Source organism: Ovis canadensis, chromosome 11, assembly GCF_042477335.2.
Source record: "Ovis canadensis isolate MfBH-ARS-UI-01 breed Bighorn chromosome 11, ARS-UI_OviCan_v2, whole genome shotgun sequence".
Classification (NCBI taxonomy): Eukaryota; Metazoa; Chordata; class Mammalia; order Artiodactyla; family Bovidae; genus Ovis; species Ovis canadensis.
In genome coordinates, this window is record NC_091255.1 from 27,574,063 (window position 1) to 27,589,410 (window position 15,348).

The window sequence follows — 15,348 nt, forward strand, 5'->3', positions numbered from 1 at the left end:
TTCTAGGCAAAAATGTTTTGTTTTTTCCCCCTACATCTATAGAGCAGTTCTTTTTTCCTGCCTTCTCAATAGAACGATACAAAAAACTTCCCATGTTTCTCGTCAGCGTGTTCAATGATTTTGTAATACTTTAAGTGGTTTTACCATAACCTACTCAGCCATGCTTCTGCGGTTGGGTCTTCAGGTTGTTCCCATTGTGTCAGTGGCGAACAGGAGTGGACAAGATCAGGCACATTGTCTCCTCGGGTTTCACGAGGGCACCTTCAGGCTCACCAGCTCACGCCAGCCCCTCCCCCTCAGTCTCTTCCCTTTGGGGCCGGTGCCCCCTTTGCCTCTCGGCTTGTGTTTCTCAGTATCCGCGTGTAGCAACCTCATTGAGAAATGGCTTCCTTTTTCAGAAAGAAGACTCAAGTGCTTGAGCCTTGAGGAGTCTGCACAAGAGTGCAGAATCATGGCCCCGGGGTCAGGGCCTGGGGGCTGCACAGCGGTTGCTCCTCCCCTCCTAGGCCCGGGGTGCAGGGGAGGGGTGTTTAGCCTTGGGAGGGGCCACAGGCCTCAGACCCAGCCGAGCTGCTCTTCCCAGCTGTAAACTCGGGTCCCGCATTCCAGGCCCCCGAGGAGTTTATGGACTTTCCCGGTGGCTCAGTTGGTAAATAATCCACCTACAATGCAGGAGACCCGGGGTTCGATCCCTGGGTCAGGAAGATCCCCTGGAGAAGGGAATGGCTACCCACTCCAGTATTCTGGCCTAGAAAATTCCATGGGGAGCATGGTGGGCTACAGTCCATAAGGGCCTCAAAGAGTTGGACATGACTGAGCGACTAATATACACACACACACACACACACACACACACACACAGGAGTTTACAGTGTCCCTTCTCTGGCTGGTTCCAGACTTGCATCCTGGGTGGCAGGTCTGTTCCCTGCATTCTCTGGGCAAATCCACGGGGGCTGCTGGGTTGGGCACAGTCCTGGAGGCATCTTCAGGGCCCTGCTTCTCTGAAGAACAACTGTCCTAACCAACTGTTTACCCTGAGGGCCTGCAGTCACAAAGGCAGCCTGGGCCAACGGTCCAGGCCCTGGAGGTGGAGTAACATTGTCTGAGGTCACATCCTGCCTCCAACAGTTACTTTATCTCTGTGTCTTACTTTGATCCCCAAGTGGGGATGGTAATAACATCTTGCTCCTCTGATGAAATGAGTTAACGTGTATAAACTTCTTTAAACAGTCCCTAAGTTGCTAAATAAAAAATAGAGAGCTGGAGGCCCAGCCAAGCATCTCTCTCATACAGCAAGTTGAACCCAGACCTTCTATTGTCCAGTAAGGAGGAAAGAGCCCTGGGTAGGAGCCTGGGGGCCTGGGTTCTGTCCTGGCATTGCCTTCTAACTTCCTGTGCTTGTTTGACAAGTCACTGCCCCTCTCTGGACCTCATTTTGTTGTTGCTGTTGGGTATCCATCTTTGTAAAATATTAACTAATTAATTTGGCTGACCCGGGTCTTGCTTGCATCGTGTAGGATCTTTCCTTGCCATGCAGATGGTCTGTTTGGGGTACATAGGCTTAGTGGCTCCATGGCATGTGGGATCTTAGTTCCCTGACCAGGGATCGAACTCACGTCCTCTGCATTGCAAGGTGGATTCTTAACCACTGGACCACCAGGGAAGTCCCCACAAGTGAGGCCGTCTTGAAGGTTCTTCTCATTGTAGAAAATTCTTGGATTTTGTGACTTAAAAGGATGTGAGAGATCTCAAGAAGGGTCCTGTTCTGCCAATTGAGCCCCCTGCCGACCCCCGCCTTGGTCCTCAGTGGGGGCTGGCTGAAAAGACTGATGGGCAGGAGGTCCAGAGCCCTCTAGGATTTTTCCAGGTTGTTCTCTATGCAGGTGAACCCTCCTCCACCTAGATAGGGAATTAGAGTATCTGGGTCACCTGGAAACGGGCCATGGGAGAATTCGCCTCCTCGGAGTGTGAGACGTGCGCCGTCCTGCCCAGTGGTGTGGGCCGCTGGCACACCCCGGCCCTCAGAGCTCACCACTTGCCCCCGAGTTCTGTGTGTGAGTGAAATCGGTCCTTATGCAAGAGCCTGTGTGTATCTTTCCACCTTGAGCAGTTACATCAGAAGGCCAGATACGCAGAGCTCCTGCGATTGGGGACCCAGCAGTAGGCTCTTGGTCTGGTTCTTTCTGCGGACAGCTAGGAGGGAGTAGGAGGTGGCTGGCCAGGCCCCAGAGGAGGGAACTGTGCCGAGGAAGCGGGTGGAGACGGGTGGCTTCTCTCCCGGGTTCCGCGGGTTCCCCAGGCCTGCTGGCCAGGGGGCAGAGCCTCGCCTGGGTTTGTATGCAGTGTGTCGCTGATGTGTCTGTCCGCACGGTGGGAAGGTCCTTGTCTGAACTGTAGGTTTGGGCTGGGGTGTTCTATAAGGCCAAACCCAGCATGGGGCATCAGCTGCCTCCCCCCGCCCCTCACCAGGTTTAAGTCGGCTGTTGGCGTGACCAGCTCGGTGACTTTGGGTTGGCTCCCTGAGTCTCTGGGTCCCTGTATAAATGAGAATCCTCCTAGCACGGTGGCCAGCGCTGGCCTGGCTCTGGTAGGGGCCTCAAACAGCTGAGGCACTCGTGGAGGTAGAGCCGGGGGCAGATTGCGGACCTGGGCTCAAGCCCCTGCTCTGCCACTTCCTCCCTGTGTGGCCGGAGCCTGCACCCTGTGCTTCATTTGTGCTGCGCGCTCAGTCCGGTCCGGCTCTGCAGCCCCGTGGACCGTAGCCCACCAGGCTCCTCTGTCCATGGGATTTCCCGGGCAAGAGTACTGGAGTGGGTTGCCACTTCCTCCTCCAGGGGATCTTCCTGACCCAGGAACTGAACCTGGGTCTGATGCATGGCAGGCAGATTCTTCACCATCTGAGCCACCAGGGAAGCCATATATGCCAATTAAACCGATGCTTGGCACGGGATAGACCCCTTGTCAGTGTCCGATATTATTATCTAGTTTCTTCAACAAGTTCCGGTTAGTTGATTTCTTGGGCAGTTGGCAGCCCACCTGCTCTGTTTTTATTTTGAAATGGGGTCCCTCTTTGTTCAGCCATAGCTTGTCTCGGATGGCAGGTGTGTATGTGTGTGTGTGTGTGTGTGTGTGTGTGTGTGTGAGAGAGAGCTGTGTCACCTCTGCCTGGGGCCTGGAGGACAGCTCCTGTGACAGCCCGCGTGCCAGGCCCCCACTGCCCACCCCTCCCAGGCCCTCCTGGACTCTGCCTCTGGCCCTGCTACCTCCACGAGTGCCTCAGCTGTTTGAGGCCCCTACCAGAGCCAGGCCAGCGCTGGCCACCGTGCTAGGAGGATTCTCATTTATACAGGGACCCAGAGACTCAGGGAGCCAACCCAAAGTCACCGAGCTGGTCATGCCAACAGCTGACTTAAACCTGGTGAGCGGTTGCATCTTAATAGCTGCCCTGGTTTGTCTCGCTCTGCTGCTCGGTCAGCTCACTGGGGCGCCTGTCACAATAGGTCCGCTTCTGCTGCCTGCTCTTGACCTGCCAGGAATAGTAGGAACAGGAAGGCTCTGGGGTGAGTGTGTTCCAGCTTCTCCTGGCCTTGTCTGCATCTGCCCCTTTTGGGGGGACACATTGCAATTTGCCATGTGTATTGACTCACTTAGGAACATGCTCAAGATTTTAAGGGAATCAACAAGTCAGAATTTTAACTAAATTTAACTATTTTCAAAGATAGCGTGATCTGGAATTTTCTTGATAAAGATGGCTGACTGTGAATATTAACCATCTTTCAGGCCTAGTGTTGGGCTTCCCAGGTGGCACCAGTGGTAAAGAACCTGCCTGCCAAGGCAGGAGACGCAAGAGATGAGGGTTTGATCCCTGGGTCGGGAAGATCCCCTGGAGGAGGAAATGGCAACTCACTCCAGTATTCTTGCCTGGAAAATTCCATGGACAGAGGAACCTGGCTACAATCTGTGGAGTCGCAAAGAGTCGGACATGACTGAGCACGCACACTACTGATACTGAAGCCTAGTGCCGAGCATCGTTCATCTCCTGCCATGAAGTTAGTCCTGTTATTCCTCCATTTTACAGATAAGGAAACTAAGGCATAGAATGGCTAAATAACTTGACTCAAGGCAACTGGCCAGCAATAGACCTGGGATGCGAACCCTGGTCTGACCATCCCTCTAGGGAGAGCTGAGCTGGCATTCCTGGGATGGCTCACTAGTGACATTCTGCTATCTGAGCCCTTTCTCACTCTCCACCAATGACAGTGTTGGTCATGTCAGCCCCGGTACAGCTGAGGGACGTGCACAGGCCTTAGGGACAGAGACCCTGTATCTTTGGGCCTTTGTGTGCTGGAGAGGGTGGTCCCAGAGCTGATGTCACCTCAACCCCACTGCAATTCCGCTCCTGGGTTCCAGGTCTGATTTCTTTCTTGTGTTACCTAAGCCCCGTATGTCCTTATCTTGCTCTGCCCAGATAAAATGGTCTCTTAAGAAGAGAGCTGGGAAGACTTTATAACAGAGAAGGCTGTGGGTAGTCGAATGGCCTTGGCAGATCCCTGGTGAAAGGAGGTGTGGATACACTTGCCAAGCACCCCGGTCTTCCTTTCCTGAGAGATGTCTGAGGGGTCCCAGCCGGTAGTGGCCCCAGGGAGTCCCACTGTTTCAGCTGAGAGCTCGTTTTTAGTCTATTAACTTAAAACCATTTTGTCTACTCTGGGGGTTTGGGGGAGGGGTGAAAGCATTGACAACTGGACTGAAAATCGTGGCTATGGGGACTTCCCTGGTGGTTCAGAGGTTAAGACCCCAAGCTTTCATTGCAGGGAGCACAGGTTCGATTCTTGGTCAGGGAATCAAGATCCTCCATGCCGCAGGATGGCCAAAGAAAGCGGCAAAAAACCCTGATTCCTACTGATAGGTCATTCTCTGGGAATACGTCTAAAATTATATGTGTTAGTCCCTCAGTCATGTCTGGCTCTTTGTGACCCCATGAACTATATGTAGCCTGCCAGGCTCCTCTGTCCATGGGATTCTCCAGGCAGGAATACTGGAGTGGGTTGCCATTCCCTTCTCCAAATACATACATACATACATATATATATATATATATATATAAAACATATATGTGTGTATGTATACATATATAAATAAAATACATAAATAAAATACATATATATGTAAAATGTATCTCTCTCTCTCTCTCTCTCTCTCAAAGCTTGGGGGTGGAGCTGGTGCCTCAGTGCAGTAAAGGCCGTGTGATCTGAGGGACGTCACTTAGCCTCTGAGCCTTGGCGATGAGGATGGTCCTCGTGGACCCGTGGGGAGGGTAGGTTAGGATGAGGGCTGTGAACTGTGTCGCGTGTGAGGCATTGCCCAAGATGCTTGACCCGCACATGATCTGATGTCATCTCTTGGGTGCGCTTCAAGCTAGAACGGACAGTCACATCACTGGTGGGGCATCCTGGTCTCACCTGGAACTCACGGTGGTGGTTCAGTGTCAGAGGTGTTGCTTAGACCTTGATGGTACAGAATGGATTGTAAAAGTGGGGGTAATGCCGACCCCGCCCCACCCCACGCCTTGTGCTCAGAACTGTTTCCACAATCAGATCTCTGCCTTGTTCCATGGGAGCCTGCAGATACCTCAGCAGATCAGTAATCCACCCCGGCCATTTGGACACTCACCTTTTGGGGTCTCCTCCCACCCCCTGTCCCGGGCTCCCTGCCAGTCATCAAAGCCACAGCCTTACGCATGATTAAGGCCACAGAGACGGGAGATGGGAGTAGATATTTGCAGGTGCCTGTGGGCATACCGGCTGCGTATGGGCATGCCAGCTGCTGGATACGTCTTATCGTCTTATCGTTTTGTCTCCACGGTGCTCTTTGGAGGCCGATCTTTCCCCTCATTTACAACAGAGGAAATGATGGCTCAGGGGCGTGATCCATGGCCTGCAGTCCTTTAGCTGGTAGGAGGTGGGGGCGAGATTTGAACTTGAGTCTCCCTCTGGCTCTGATCCCCATGATCTTTCCATTGAAGATGGGGAGAGCTCCCGCTTTCTCTTGCAGGAACACCTGGGCAGCTCTCCTGGGAGGGGATGCAGTGCTCTGCGTGTGGCCTGGAGTGGGCAGGCTGGCGATGCTCCTCCTGGACCTGGCCGCTCTGGCAGTTTCTGCGTCTCTCCAACCTCTTTCTGTCTGATCTCCTCTGGGGGTTTCAGGAGGAGCTGAAGATGGAGATTCTGGGGAATGACTTTTACTTTTGGTGGGTGCAGGGCTCCCCTCTGCCTGGGAGGTGGAGAAGGGGGCAGACCTCAAGTGGAGAGCCACCTGGGCTGAGGTGCCTGGGCCAAGTTAGACCTTGGGGCCTGAAGGCTTCTGACCTGTAGCCGGCCCCCTCCCCCCTGAAGCACAGAGCTCCAAGAAGTCAAACACGTGTTGACTCATTTGTTGGAGAAGTTCAGCTCATGGGCTTCCTGCATTCCAGGGTGCTGGTATGCCAGAAATTCTCTGGAGGAGCAAGCAGGGAAGTCTTGTCTTAGAGTAAAAAATGTAATAAAACATCTCTAGAATCTGCTCCTTCCTTTCCACCCACACAGCCACTGACTAAATTACCTTTTGTTCTCATTTGCTGAATTGCCTTGGCTCCTTAATTGGCTTCCCCGTTTCGGGTTTCTCCACACCCACTTCAATCTGTCCTCCACATGGTTTCCAGAATGATCATTCAAAAATGCAGATCTGACCACGTTTCTGCCTTTGTGTTCCTCCCCATGCCTGCAAGATTGAGTGCACACGCCTTAGTGTGGTCTTCCTGGGCCTTCCAGAACCTTCTGGGGTCTGCATGAGCTGGCCCTGCCCCCTGGCTGACTGCTCTCCCGTCTTCCCCATCCCTCTAGTCTCTGGCTGCTTGCCATATAAATATATCCCTTTTTTTTTTTTTTTTTTTTTCCCCATAAAGGTTTTCTTGTGACTCTGGCTTTTCCTCTGCTCTGCTCCTCACCTGGGTGTCGTCCCTACCCCTTACCCTCTGTCTGTGTGTCACACTCCACACCCCCCCCCCCACAACTGATTGAACCCATTTCGGGGATTATCTCCTCTTTGATGTCTTTCTAGGATTTCAGCCCCCCCACCCCATAGACCCAGTCCCCCTGGGGTCCCACAGACCTCTGTGGCAGCACCCAGGTGGCATACTCCATGTGGCATCAGCTGTCCCCATCTGGAGGGCCCCACCCACACCTCTGGATCTTGGCGAGGGTGGCTGGGCAGCTGGACTCAGCTGGCCCACCATCCCTCCCTGTACGGGCTCAGAGTCTCTCCAAGTGGTCCCTCCCTCAGAGTGGTCATGGCAAGAAAATAAAAAGTACAAACCAAAAAAGAAAAAAAAAAAAGGCTAACTTGGGCTTAATAAACATGTAGCTGCTCTTTGAAATTTGCGAAGACGTTTGGAGGAGTGCTTGTGGGTAGCACGGGGCCCCAAGAAGAATGGAGAGAGACCTTTTTTTTCCTTCTGTAGGTTTTCCAGAGGCAAACAGGAAGACTTACAAGGTTTTAGAAGGAGATTTGAGATAGTGCTGGGAGGGATTGGGGGCAGGAGGAGAAGGGGACGACAGAGGATGAGATGGCTGGATGGCATCACTGACTCGATGGACATGAGTTTGAGTGAACTCCGGGAGTTGGTGATGGACAGGGAGGCCTGGCGTGCTGCGATTCATGGGGTCGCAAAGACACAACTGAGCGACTGAACTGAACTGAACTGAACCTGTGATAGTGCAAAGTTAATAAATGTTAGCAGTAAAGACTGCTTTTGATCGCAAGTAACAGAAAATGTGAGTTCCACAAACAGACTCTTATGTCTCTCCTGCAATGAGAAGTTTGGAGTTAGGTGGCTCATGTGTTTAGCAGCTGGACAGAGGTGTCTCTGGACAACTCTTGGCTATTCTAATCTTCAAAGCAGGGCTGTGGGAAGCCCCAGAGACTGCCCCACTTGTGAGGGAAACACTTTCCCGGCATTTCCAGTGGACATGGCCTCATATCTCATTGACCAGACCTGTCATACATAGTTAATTTCAAAGGAAGATGGAAGTGGGGCCCAGATCACAAAAGAGCCATGCTGGATCCCATCCTAGGTCGATTATGTGGATGTAAAGTCAGGGTTGAGAACCGCTGACTTGGATCAGTTCATCACCAGGCACGGTGCTGCCCTAGCCAAAATCGGCCTGCGAGTGCAGAAGAGGTCAGGCATGGCTACCAGATGGGTAGTGGGCAGCACCTAACATGGCACCCAGCGTGCCAGGGGAGATGGCCACCACATTTGTCAGCCCCGGGTATTCGAGGAGCTCCCCTGCCCTGGCCCCTCACCCCTGCACGGTTCTCTATCCTTTTCTGTGATGGTCTCAGTTGCTAGGCAAACAGTTGTGTCTCTGGAAAGGAAGACCTGCCTCCCCAGTATATGACACAACCTGCTACACATTGCAGGTGCTTTCAGATCAGAGTTTGAAGTGGGCCCACTGGCAAAAGCCCACCTTAGTCGTTAGGTGCAGCCTCTGCCTTTCTTCCAGGTCTCGGCTTGATAATTCGCATCCAGGTCTCTTCTGGTGTGCAGTGTCAGGAACTCTCCGGGATTTCCTCTTGTCGTCCAGGGCTTGAGAGCTAGGCTGTGCTCTGTGGGCTGGTGAACTTCAGACAGGCATGTGGAGTATGTCTGAGTTGAGACACAGGCTGTGTCGTTAAGGGGTCTGGTTTGTGGGTGCCTCAACCCCTCTGTCTCCTGACATCTGCTCTCTGTGGCTGCTCAGCAGACGCGCTGAGCGTTGGGGCCATCAGGGAGGCTCCGAGGGTGGGCATACCTTCTCCCCTTTCTGTCCCTCCGTCTGGTCAGATCTGTCTGTGGACACATCTGTCACTAGTTGATGATGCATCTCACACACCAGTTCTTCAAGCTTATGCGCCAGGCTGCTTATGGCCATGTCACAGTGCCTCTCGGTGCTGGGAGCCCAGACCAACTTTCCTGATGATTTGCTGAATGAATGGGTGATGTATAGAGGTTCTTCCTTCCCTCGTGTCGTCATTTCAGGCCCAGGGCAGTTAGGGGTTGAAGCAGGTGTTTGGCTTTCTCATGATTTAGTCCAGTTTGTTCCTGCAGCCCCTGAGGACTGCTGGTTCTGAAAAACCCATGGGGGTATTGGGCGCTTGTAGTGTTGAATCGACTTGGGAAGCAAACCCGCCACGGCAGCCCCAAGACTGCTCATGCACTGGTTCTTCAAGGCCACGGTTGCTTTCTAGAGCACATTCACTTTGCCCACCCTTGGCCTCTCAGGTAGGAGCTGCCTTAGGATATGTAGGTCAAGGGAATGCCTTTCTCTTGGAAACTTTTCCTTCTGAGTCTCAGGACTGCAGTGGAGTTGCTGAGAAACACCTACCGGTGTTGCTGAGAAAACGAGGGTCCTTGGCTGTCCACCCTAGCCTGGCTCAAGCTCCCTCTTTCCCCAGAAGTCTCTTAGGTACTTCTGAGCCTCATTGGTCCCTCCTTTCCTGCCTACTTAACACCCAGCACCAGAGCAATTAGAATGGGCGATGCTATCTAATGGGGATGCTAATTGCACAGAGGAAATTAACGGAGTCATCAGTGCCTCCGGGCAGGGTCTCCCTGCACCCTCTGCTGTACTGGCCCCTGGTACTCTCAGCCATCAGCAGAACCAAAGACTGATCCTGTTTTGTCTTGGTTGGGGTTTGAAGCTCCCATTTGCCGCTGGTTGTCAGGCCCCAGAGTTTGCAGCCCCAGTGGAGCCAAGGAAGGGGGCGGGAGGCCCTGAGTTTCCAGCTGTGGCCTTCTCACCCCCGGCCTCCTTGGGAACGGCTCCACTTGTGGTCTGGGGCAGACTTGTTTGTTTGTGTTTGAAGTTCCCCGACTCCGAGTTTGACGTCAGGGCAAGGTTGCTGGCAGGAGGCTTGGCGGGGAGATTGTCTCTGTAACAAATGCACGTGTCTGGCAGCTTCTCCTGGAGGGAGAGCACGGGTGCGTGGGGTGGAGGGAGCGAAGGATGGCTGGTTGCGAAATGCCCGGTTTGGGAACTGAGGTCACTTTCTCCTCTGCTCATCCCCACTTTCCCTGGCATGCTGGCTCTGCCCCTTGCCTGCTCACGGCAGCCCCCCTGGGTACCCTCGAGAGCTCCGTGGGACTCGGCAGTGCCAGCGCCGAGGCACTCTTGGAGCCCAGCGCCTGGTCATGCCTGCGGGGGAGCCGTGAGCCGAGCCATGGCCTCAGAGCCTTCCTTACTATCTCAGAAATCATTTCGCAACACGTTGGCCGTGGCAGCCACACCAGGCTGCTCAGCTGGCGGGGTCGGCCGGGCGTCCCCAGAAGCGCGCTCCAGTTTCGGAGAGGAGATGGGAGAAGTAAGAGGAGCCTCCCGAGGCCCTGGCAGATCTGGCTGGTGCCCAGGAAGGAGCTGCAGCTTCAAGGACTGTCCGGGGAAGGCTGGAGTCAGTCCTGAGAGCTTTGACGACTTCCTGAAGTTTGGGATGGGTTAGACAGGGACCTGGCCTTCCCAGCTGGCGCTAGTGGTAAAGAACCCGCCTTCCGGTTGCAGGAGACATAAGAGACACGAGTTTGATCCCTGGGTCGGGAAGATCCTCTGGAGGAGGGCATGGCAACCCACTCCAGTATTCTTGCTTGGAGAATCCCATGGACAGAGGAATCTGGAGGGCTGAGATCCATGGGGGTCACAAAGAGTCAGACACGACTGAAGCAACTTAGCATGCATGAAAGCACAGGAATACGGCGCTAACAAAGACTGCCATGGACGTCCTCTTAAGAATATTTCATGCAGTCCACCTGGGAGGAAGGATTCAGGGTCCCATAGGTGTGGGTGAGCTGGAGGCTGGTCCGTGAAGTGTGCCTGCTGGCTGGAGGGCTGAGTGAGCCGGGGAAAGGGGTGGAAGTGTGTAGGGGCCTGCAGGGGCCTCGCTTCACTCTGCAAAGCATGGTGGGGTCTCCTTGAAAGGGGCAGCCCCCTGGCATTGGGCAGGGTGGTAGTTGGTTTTAATGATTTCAGAGCAGGAGTCAGGTGTAGCCCAGAGGGTAGGTTCTTGCACAGAGGACCAGAGGCGGTGGCCCATCGTGCCTGGAGAGTGTGGAGAGTGTGGGGAAGTCTGTGACTTTTATTCAGAGGACTCACTACCTGGGACGGTCTGGACATGACTGGATCCGAGTGAGCCAGGTAGGCTGCCCAGCACCCAGATCTTGACATCGCTCTTCTTGTCTCCCGTCAAGAGTCTGAATGGGTTGTGACCTTTTTGGTTGTACAGAGCTATTCTGTGGGAAAATGCTATGCTTAGGGGCTTTGGGGTTGTGTGAATATTGGGACACCATGCTTACCTCCTGGAATTTTCATTGAGAACCCAGCAAGAGAAGAGGATAACGTGCTAAGTAAACAGAAGAGAGAGACTTGCCTGCCGGTCCAGTGGTTGAGACTCCAAGCTGCCAAGGGAGGGGGTGTGGGTTTGATCCTTGTTGGGGAACCAGGATTTTTACAAGCTGCATACATGGAGAAAAAATAGATAGATACGATTATTATTACTACTAGGGCTGCTGATTGAGTGTTGAGGTGATCTGCATAATTGAGAGAGCTCACTGTTGTCCATGGGAGTCTGGTGTCCCTCTCTGCCTGTGCTGGGATTCGTTGCCCATTTATGTCTGTCACCTCTGTCCTTATAGACTGACCCACCTGCCCTGCTTGAGATGGCATGTCCTGGGACTCTGAGAGGGCCTGGCACTTTGCCGAACGTTTTACATCCAGATTTTCTCATGTAAATCTTTATAGCCCTTTGAGGGAAATCAGCCCCATTTTACAGGTGGGGAAGCTGAGGCTGACAGGTTACATCTGTGTTTACTTCTGGGGGAGGGTGATGGTGAGGGGCTTGGGGGCCAGGTCTCTGTGTCCCGAGAGCCAGAGTTCTTCCTCGGAGCTACACTGCGTCTTGGGTGTGTTTGGTGTAACCGGTGGAAACCTTCTGGGGCTTGTGTTTTTGTTGGTGGTGTTGTTCCAAGCACATTCACATATAGTTATTTTGACTCCAGCTTCTCTAAAACAATACCATTTTATGGTAATATTGAAGCTGAGCTAAGGGAGATTTCCCTAAGAGCCTTGATCTGACATGTCAGAACTGGAACCAGAGCCCAGATCTTTGAGCCTCGGACACTTAGCAAACACTTGCCATGCGTCATGTCTTGGTGATACCCAGCGGCTGCTTGTGGGCTGACTTGCTGCTCTTCTGCTCCTTCTGTAAGTATGACTGAGCCTCAGGGCAGGCGCAGGATGCACGCTCAGTTAACGAAAGAGTATCAGAGGTGGGCGAAGACTTTCGTTCCAGCCTCGGTCCGCCCCTGCGGCCAGGGTGCTGATGACTCTTTCCCTCTCGCTGCTGGGTCCCAGTGCTGAAACCCCAGGTGTTCTTCCCTTCTGGAGAATTTCTATCTGGCGGTTTTGTGGTTAAGAGAAAATGACGCTACCCATGAAAGGCCCTGGTGGAGGCCCCTAGGGCTGGGCTGGCCAGCCCGCTGTGGTTTGTCTGGGAAAGTAACCCCTGGGTGGTTCTACAGCTGTGGCCAACTTTCCAAAAAGTGAGAGCAGTCTTATTTTGCTTGGGTAGGCACTGTACGCCGGACACCTCCTCCAGCAGAACGCAAATCTGCAGGTGTCGTTTCTTCTTCACAAGCTTCAAGACACCAACCCCCCTTGCCCATGACTCATTCTCCTTCCTGGTCTTCATGACCAGCCAGGGCTGCGGATTGTCACCTGGGTACAGAGAGGAATTCTTTAAGTTCTCCTGGGTCCTACCCACTAGTCACTCTGGCTGCCTTTTGATGGGAACTCTGAAAAAAAATGAAAGTGTTAATTGCTCAGTTGTGTCCGACTCTTTGCAACCCCATGGACTGTAGCCCGCCAGGCTCCTCTGTCTATGGGATTCTCCAGGCAAGAATACTGGAGTGGGTAGCCTTTCCCTTCTCCAAGGGATCTTCCCCACCCAGGGATCAAACCTGCATCTCCCGCATTGCAGGCAGATTCTTTACCATCTGAACCACCTGAGAAGACCAGTGAGGACCTCTAGCAGCCTTCAAATAAAGAAACCTCTCACTCCGCTTCAGGGGAACCCACCCTGATTTTTGAGACTCTCCTGAGCCATCACTTGCCCAGCTGACATTTATTTTCAACTCTCATTTTAATAAACATGAGGGCCTGTCAGGGCTACAGAATGTAATATGTGTTAAGTTGCTCATTCATTCAACAAAGGTTTCACCATAGCAGACCATGCATCAGTGCCATGCTGGCTCCTGGGGACACAGTGGTGATCAGGTGATCGAGAACATAGACCAGGCACCTGGCCTCAGGGATTTTCCCATCTGAAGAAGGAAGCAGACAAGCCAAATATTAAATGTGTGATCTGATAGAGGACAAGGGCTGAGGGCCTGGAGGCTGAAAGGGGCTGCACTTGGTGATGGGGCTGAACGAGAGAAGCCCCCAGATCCTGGCTCATTGCCAAGGCCAGATTGGCTGATCTTGATGTTGCCCTGTGTGGGCCAAAGTCTTAGCACAATGAACAGGTTATTCATTGGCTCCCAGGGGTGTGGCCCCTGAAACACTCAGGCTGGGGATGGATAGACCTCTTTGCTGCTGATGTCAATGTCAGCAGCCCGACCTTGTTGCTTCATGCGGAAGAGAATGGTTTTGACTTTGCACAGTTAATTGATTTATTGCCCTATCTTTGGTCAGCAATTTGACGCTGTGGTTTGAGAGCAGTTTGGAGTGGAGGGCAGGCTGTGGGAAACCGTTTAATGTGGGGATGAGGCCCCTGTATTTCCTTCCCTCCTTCCTTTCTCAGGCATCTTTGAGCACACATTATGTACCAGGGGCAGCAATAGGCTTGTGCGGACAGTCCAATGAGGCGGGCATAGTTCCTGCCCTGGTGTATAATAATGGGGGACTAACCTAGTTTTGGGGGGAAGTTTCCATACTATAGTTCAATCCTCCCACCTTACTGTGAGCTGGAATCATCCTTGCTGTTGTACAGATGAGAGAACCAAGACTCAGGAAAATTAATGAACTTCTCTAAGGTCACACAGTTAAATGACAGAAACTAGATCTGAATCAGAGTCGTTTTTCTTTTTTTAAAATTATGAAAGTATGATAACACATTTACATAACACATTAAATTATCGAAGTCTGATAACACATTTATGCTACAAGACATTGCAAAATACAGAACAAAGTTACGTGTAGTTCTACTATATATTACAGTTCTTTTTTTAAGTGGATAAATTAAGGTTTTCAGTTGGAGTTCCAGTATTGAATGCAGATTCTGTTCAACTCCAAAATCTGTGCTGTGTTCACTGCCCTGGGAGCTCACATCTGTAGGGGGAGACCCGGTTAGAAGCTTGAACAGGAGGCCCTCTGTGGTAGTGGCTCCCAGAGAGGTATGGACAGGGCACTAGGCAGGGGAGACGGGGGAGGATTCTCATTAGCCCAGGGGGTCTTGACCAGGCCAAGGACACTGTGGCTGGAAGAGAGCAGGACGTCCAGCCACTCCAGACATTTGAGCAGAGGCCCAGGAGTATGGACATACAGAAAGTATTAATATTTGAGGACTAGCTCCTAGGAGAGTGCTCACCTGGAGGACTGGGTGGGTCAGGGGTAGGGTGGAATGGAGATGAGGCTGGAAAAGAAAGTTGAGGTCCTGAACTTGGAATGGCCTCTGGTCACACTTGGAGAAGGGCTCCCCAGGTGGCGCTAGTGATGAAGAACCCGCCTGCCAGTGCAGGAGACACAAGAGACGTGAATTCGATCCCTGGGTTGGGAAGATTCCCACAGCCACCCACTCCAATATTCTTGCCTGGAGAATCCCTTGGACAGAGGAACCTGGCTGGCTAGGGTCCATAGGGTCCCAGAGAGTTGACCACATTGAGATATTTACAGATGAAAGAACAAGGAATGAATTAGCAACAGCAAAACTCTCGAGGGGGCAGCAGGTATTGGGAAGTGGCTCCCAAGGGCAGGGTTCATTCATGCAAGACTGTGAAGGTGGTGCTTGTCTTGAGGGGAAGCTCCCAAGTCGCCATCTCGGCAGCTCTCATGGGGTCCCGGGGTCGCTGAGTCTCAGTGGGACCTGCCCTCTTTGGGTTGTCGCTCATTTCCCTACGTTTGAGTCCACTCCCTCTTAATCAGTCGCAGCTGCACTCTGCCCTGAAGGTCTTGCCCCTCCGCATTCCTCAGCACAGTGTGGGGCAGCCCAGCATTTGTCAAAGAGAATACTAGTATTTACTCTATTATTATTTGCAGCTTTAGCCTTTTGAGACTCTTTTGAAAC

At 52.7% G+C, this 15,348-nt stretch overlaps 1 protein-coding gene across 2 annotated transcripts in view; it reads left to right on the forward strand.

Annotated features, from left to right (window-relative positions):
• Positions 1–15,348, forward strand: part of LOC138447268 (kinase suppressor of Ras 1) — a 160,291-nt gene that overhangs the window by 73,422 nt on the left and 71,521 nt on the right. The window lies entirely within an intron of this gene.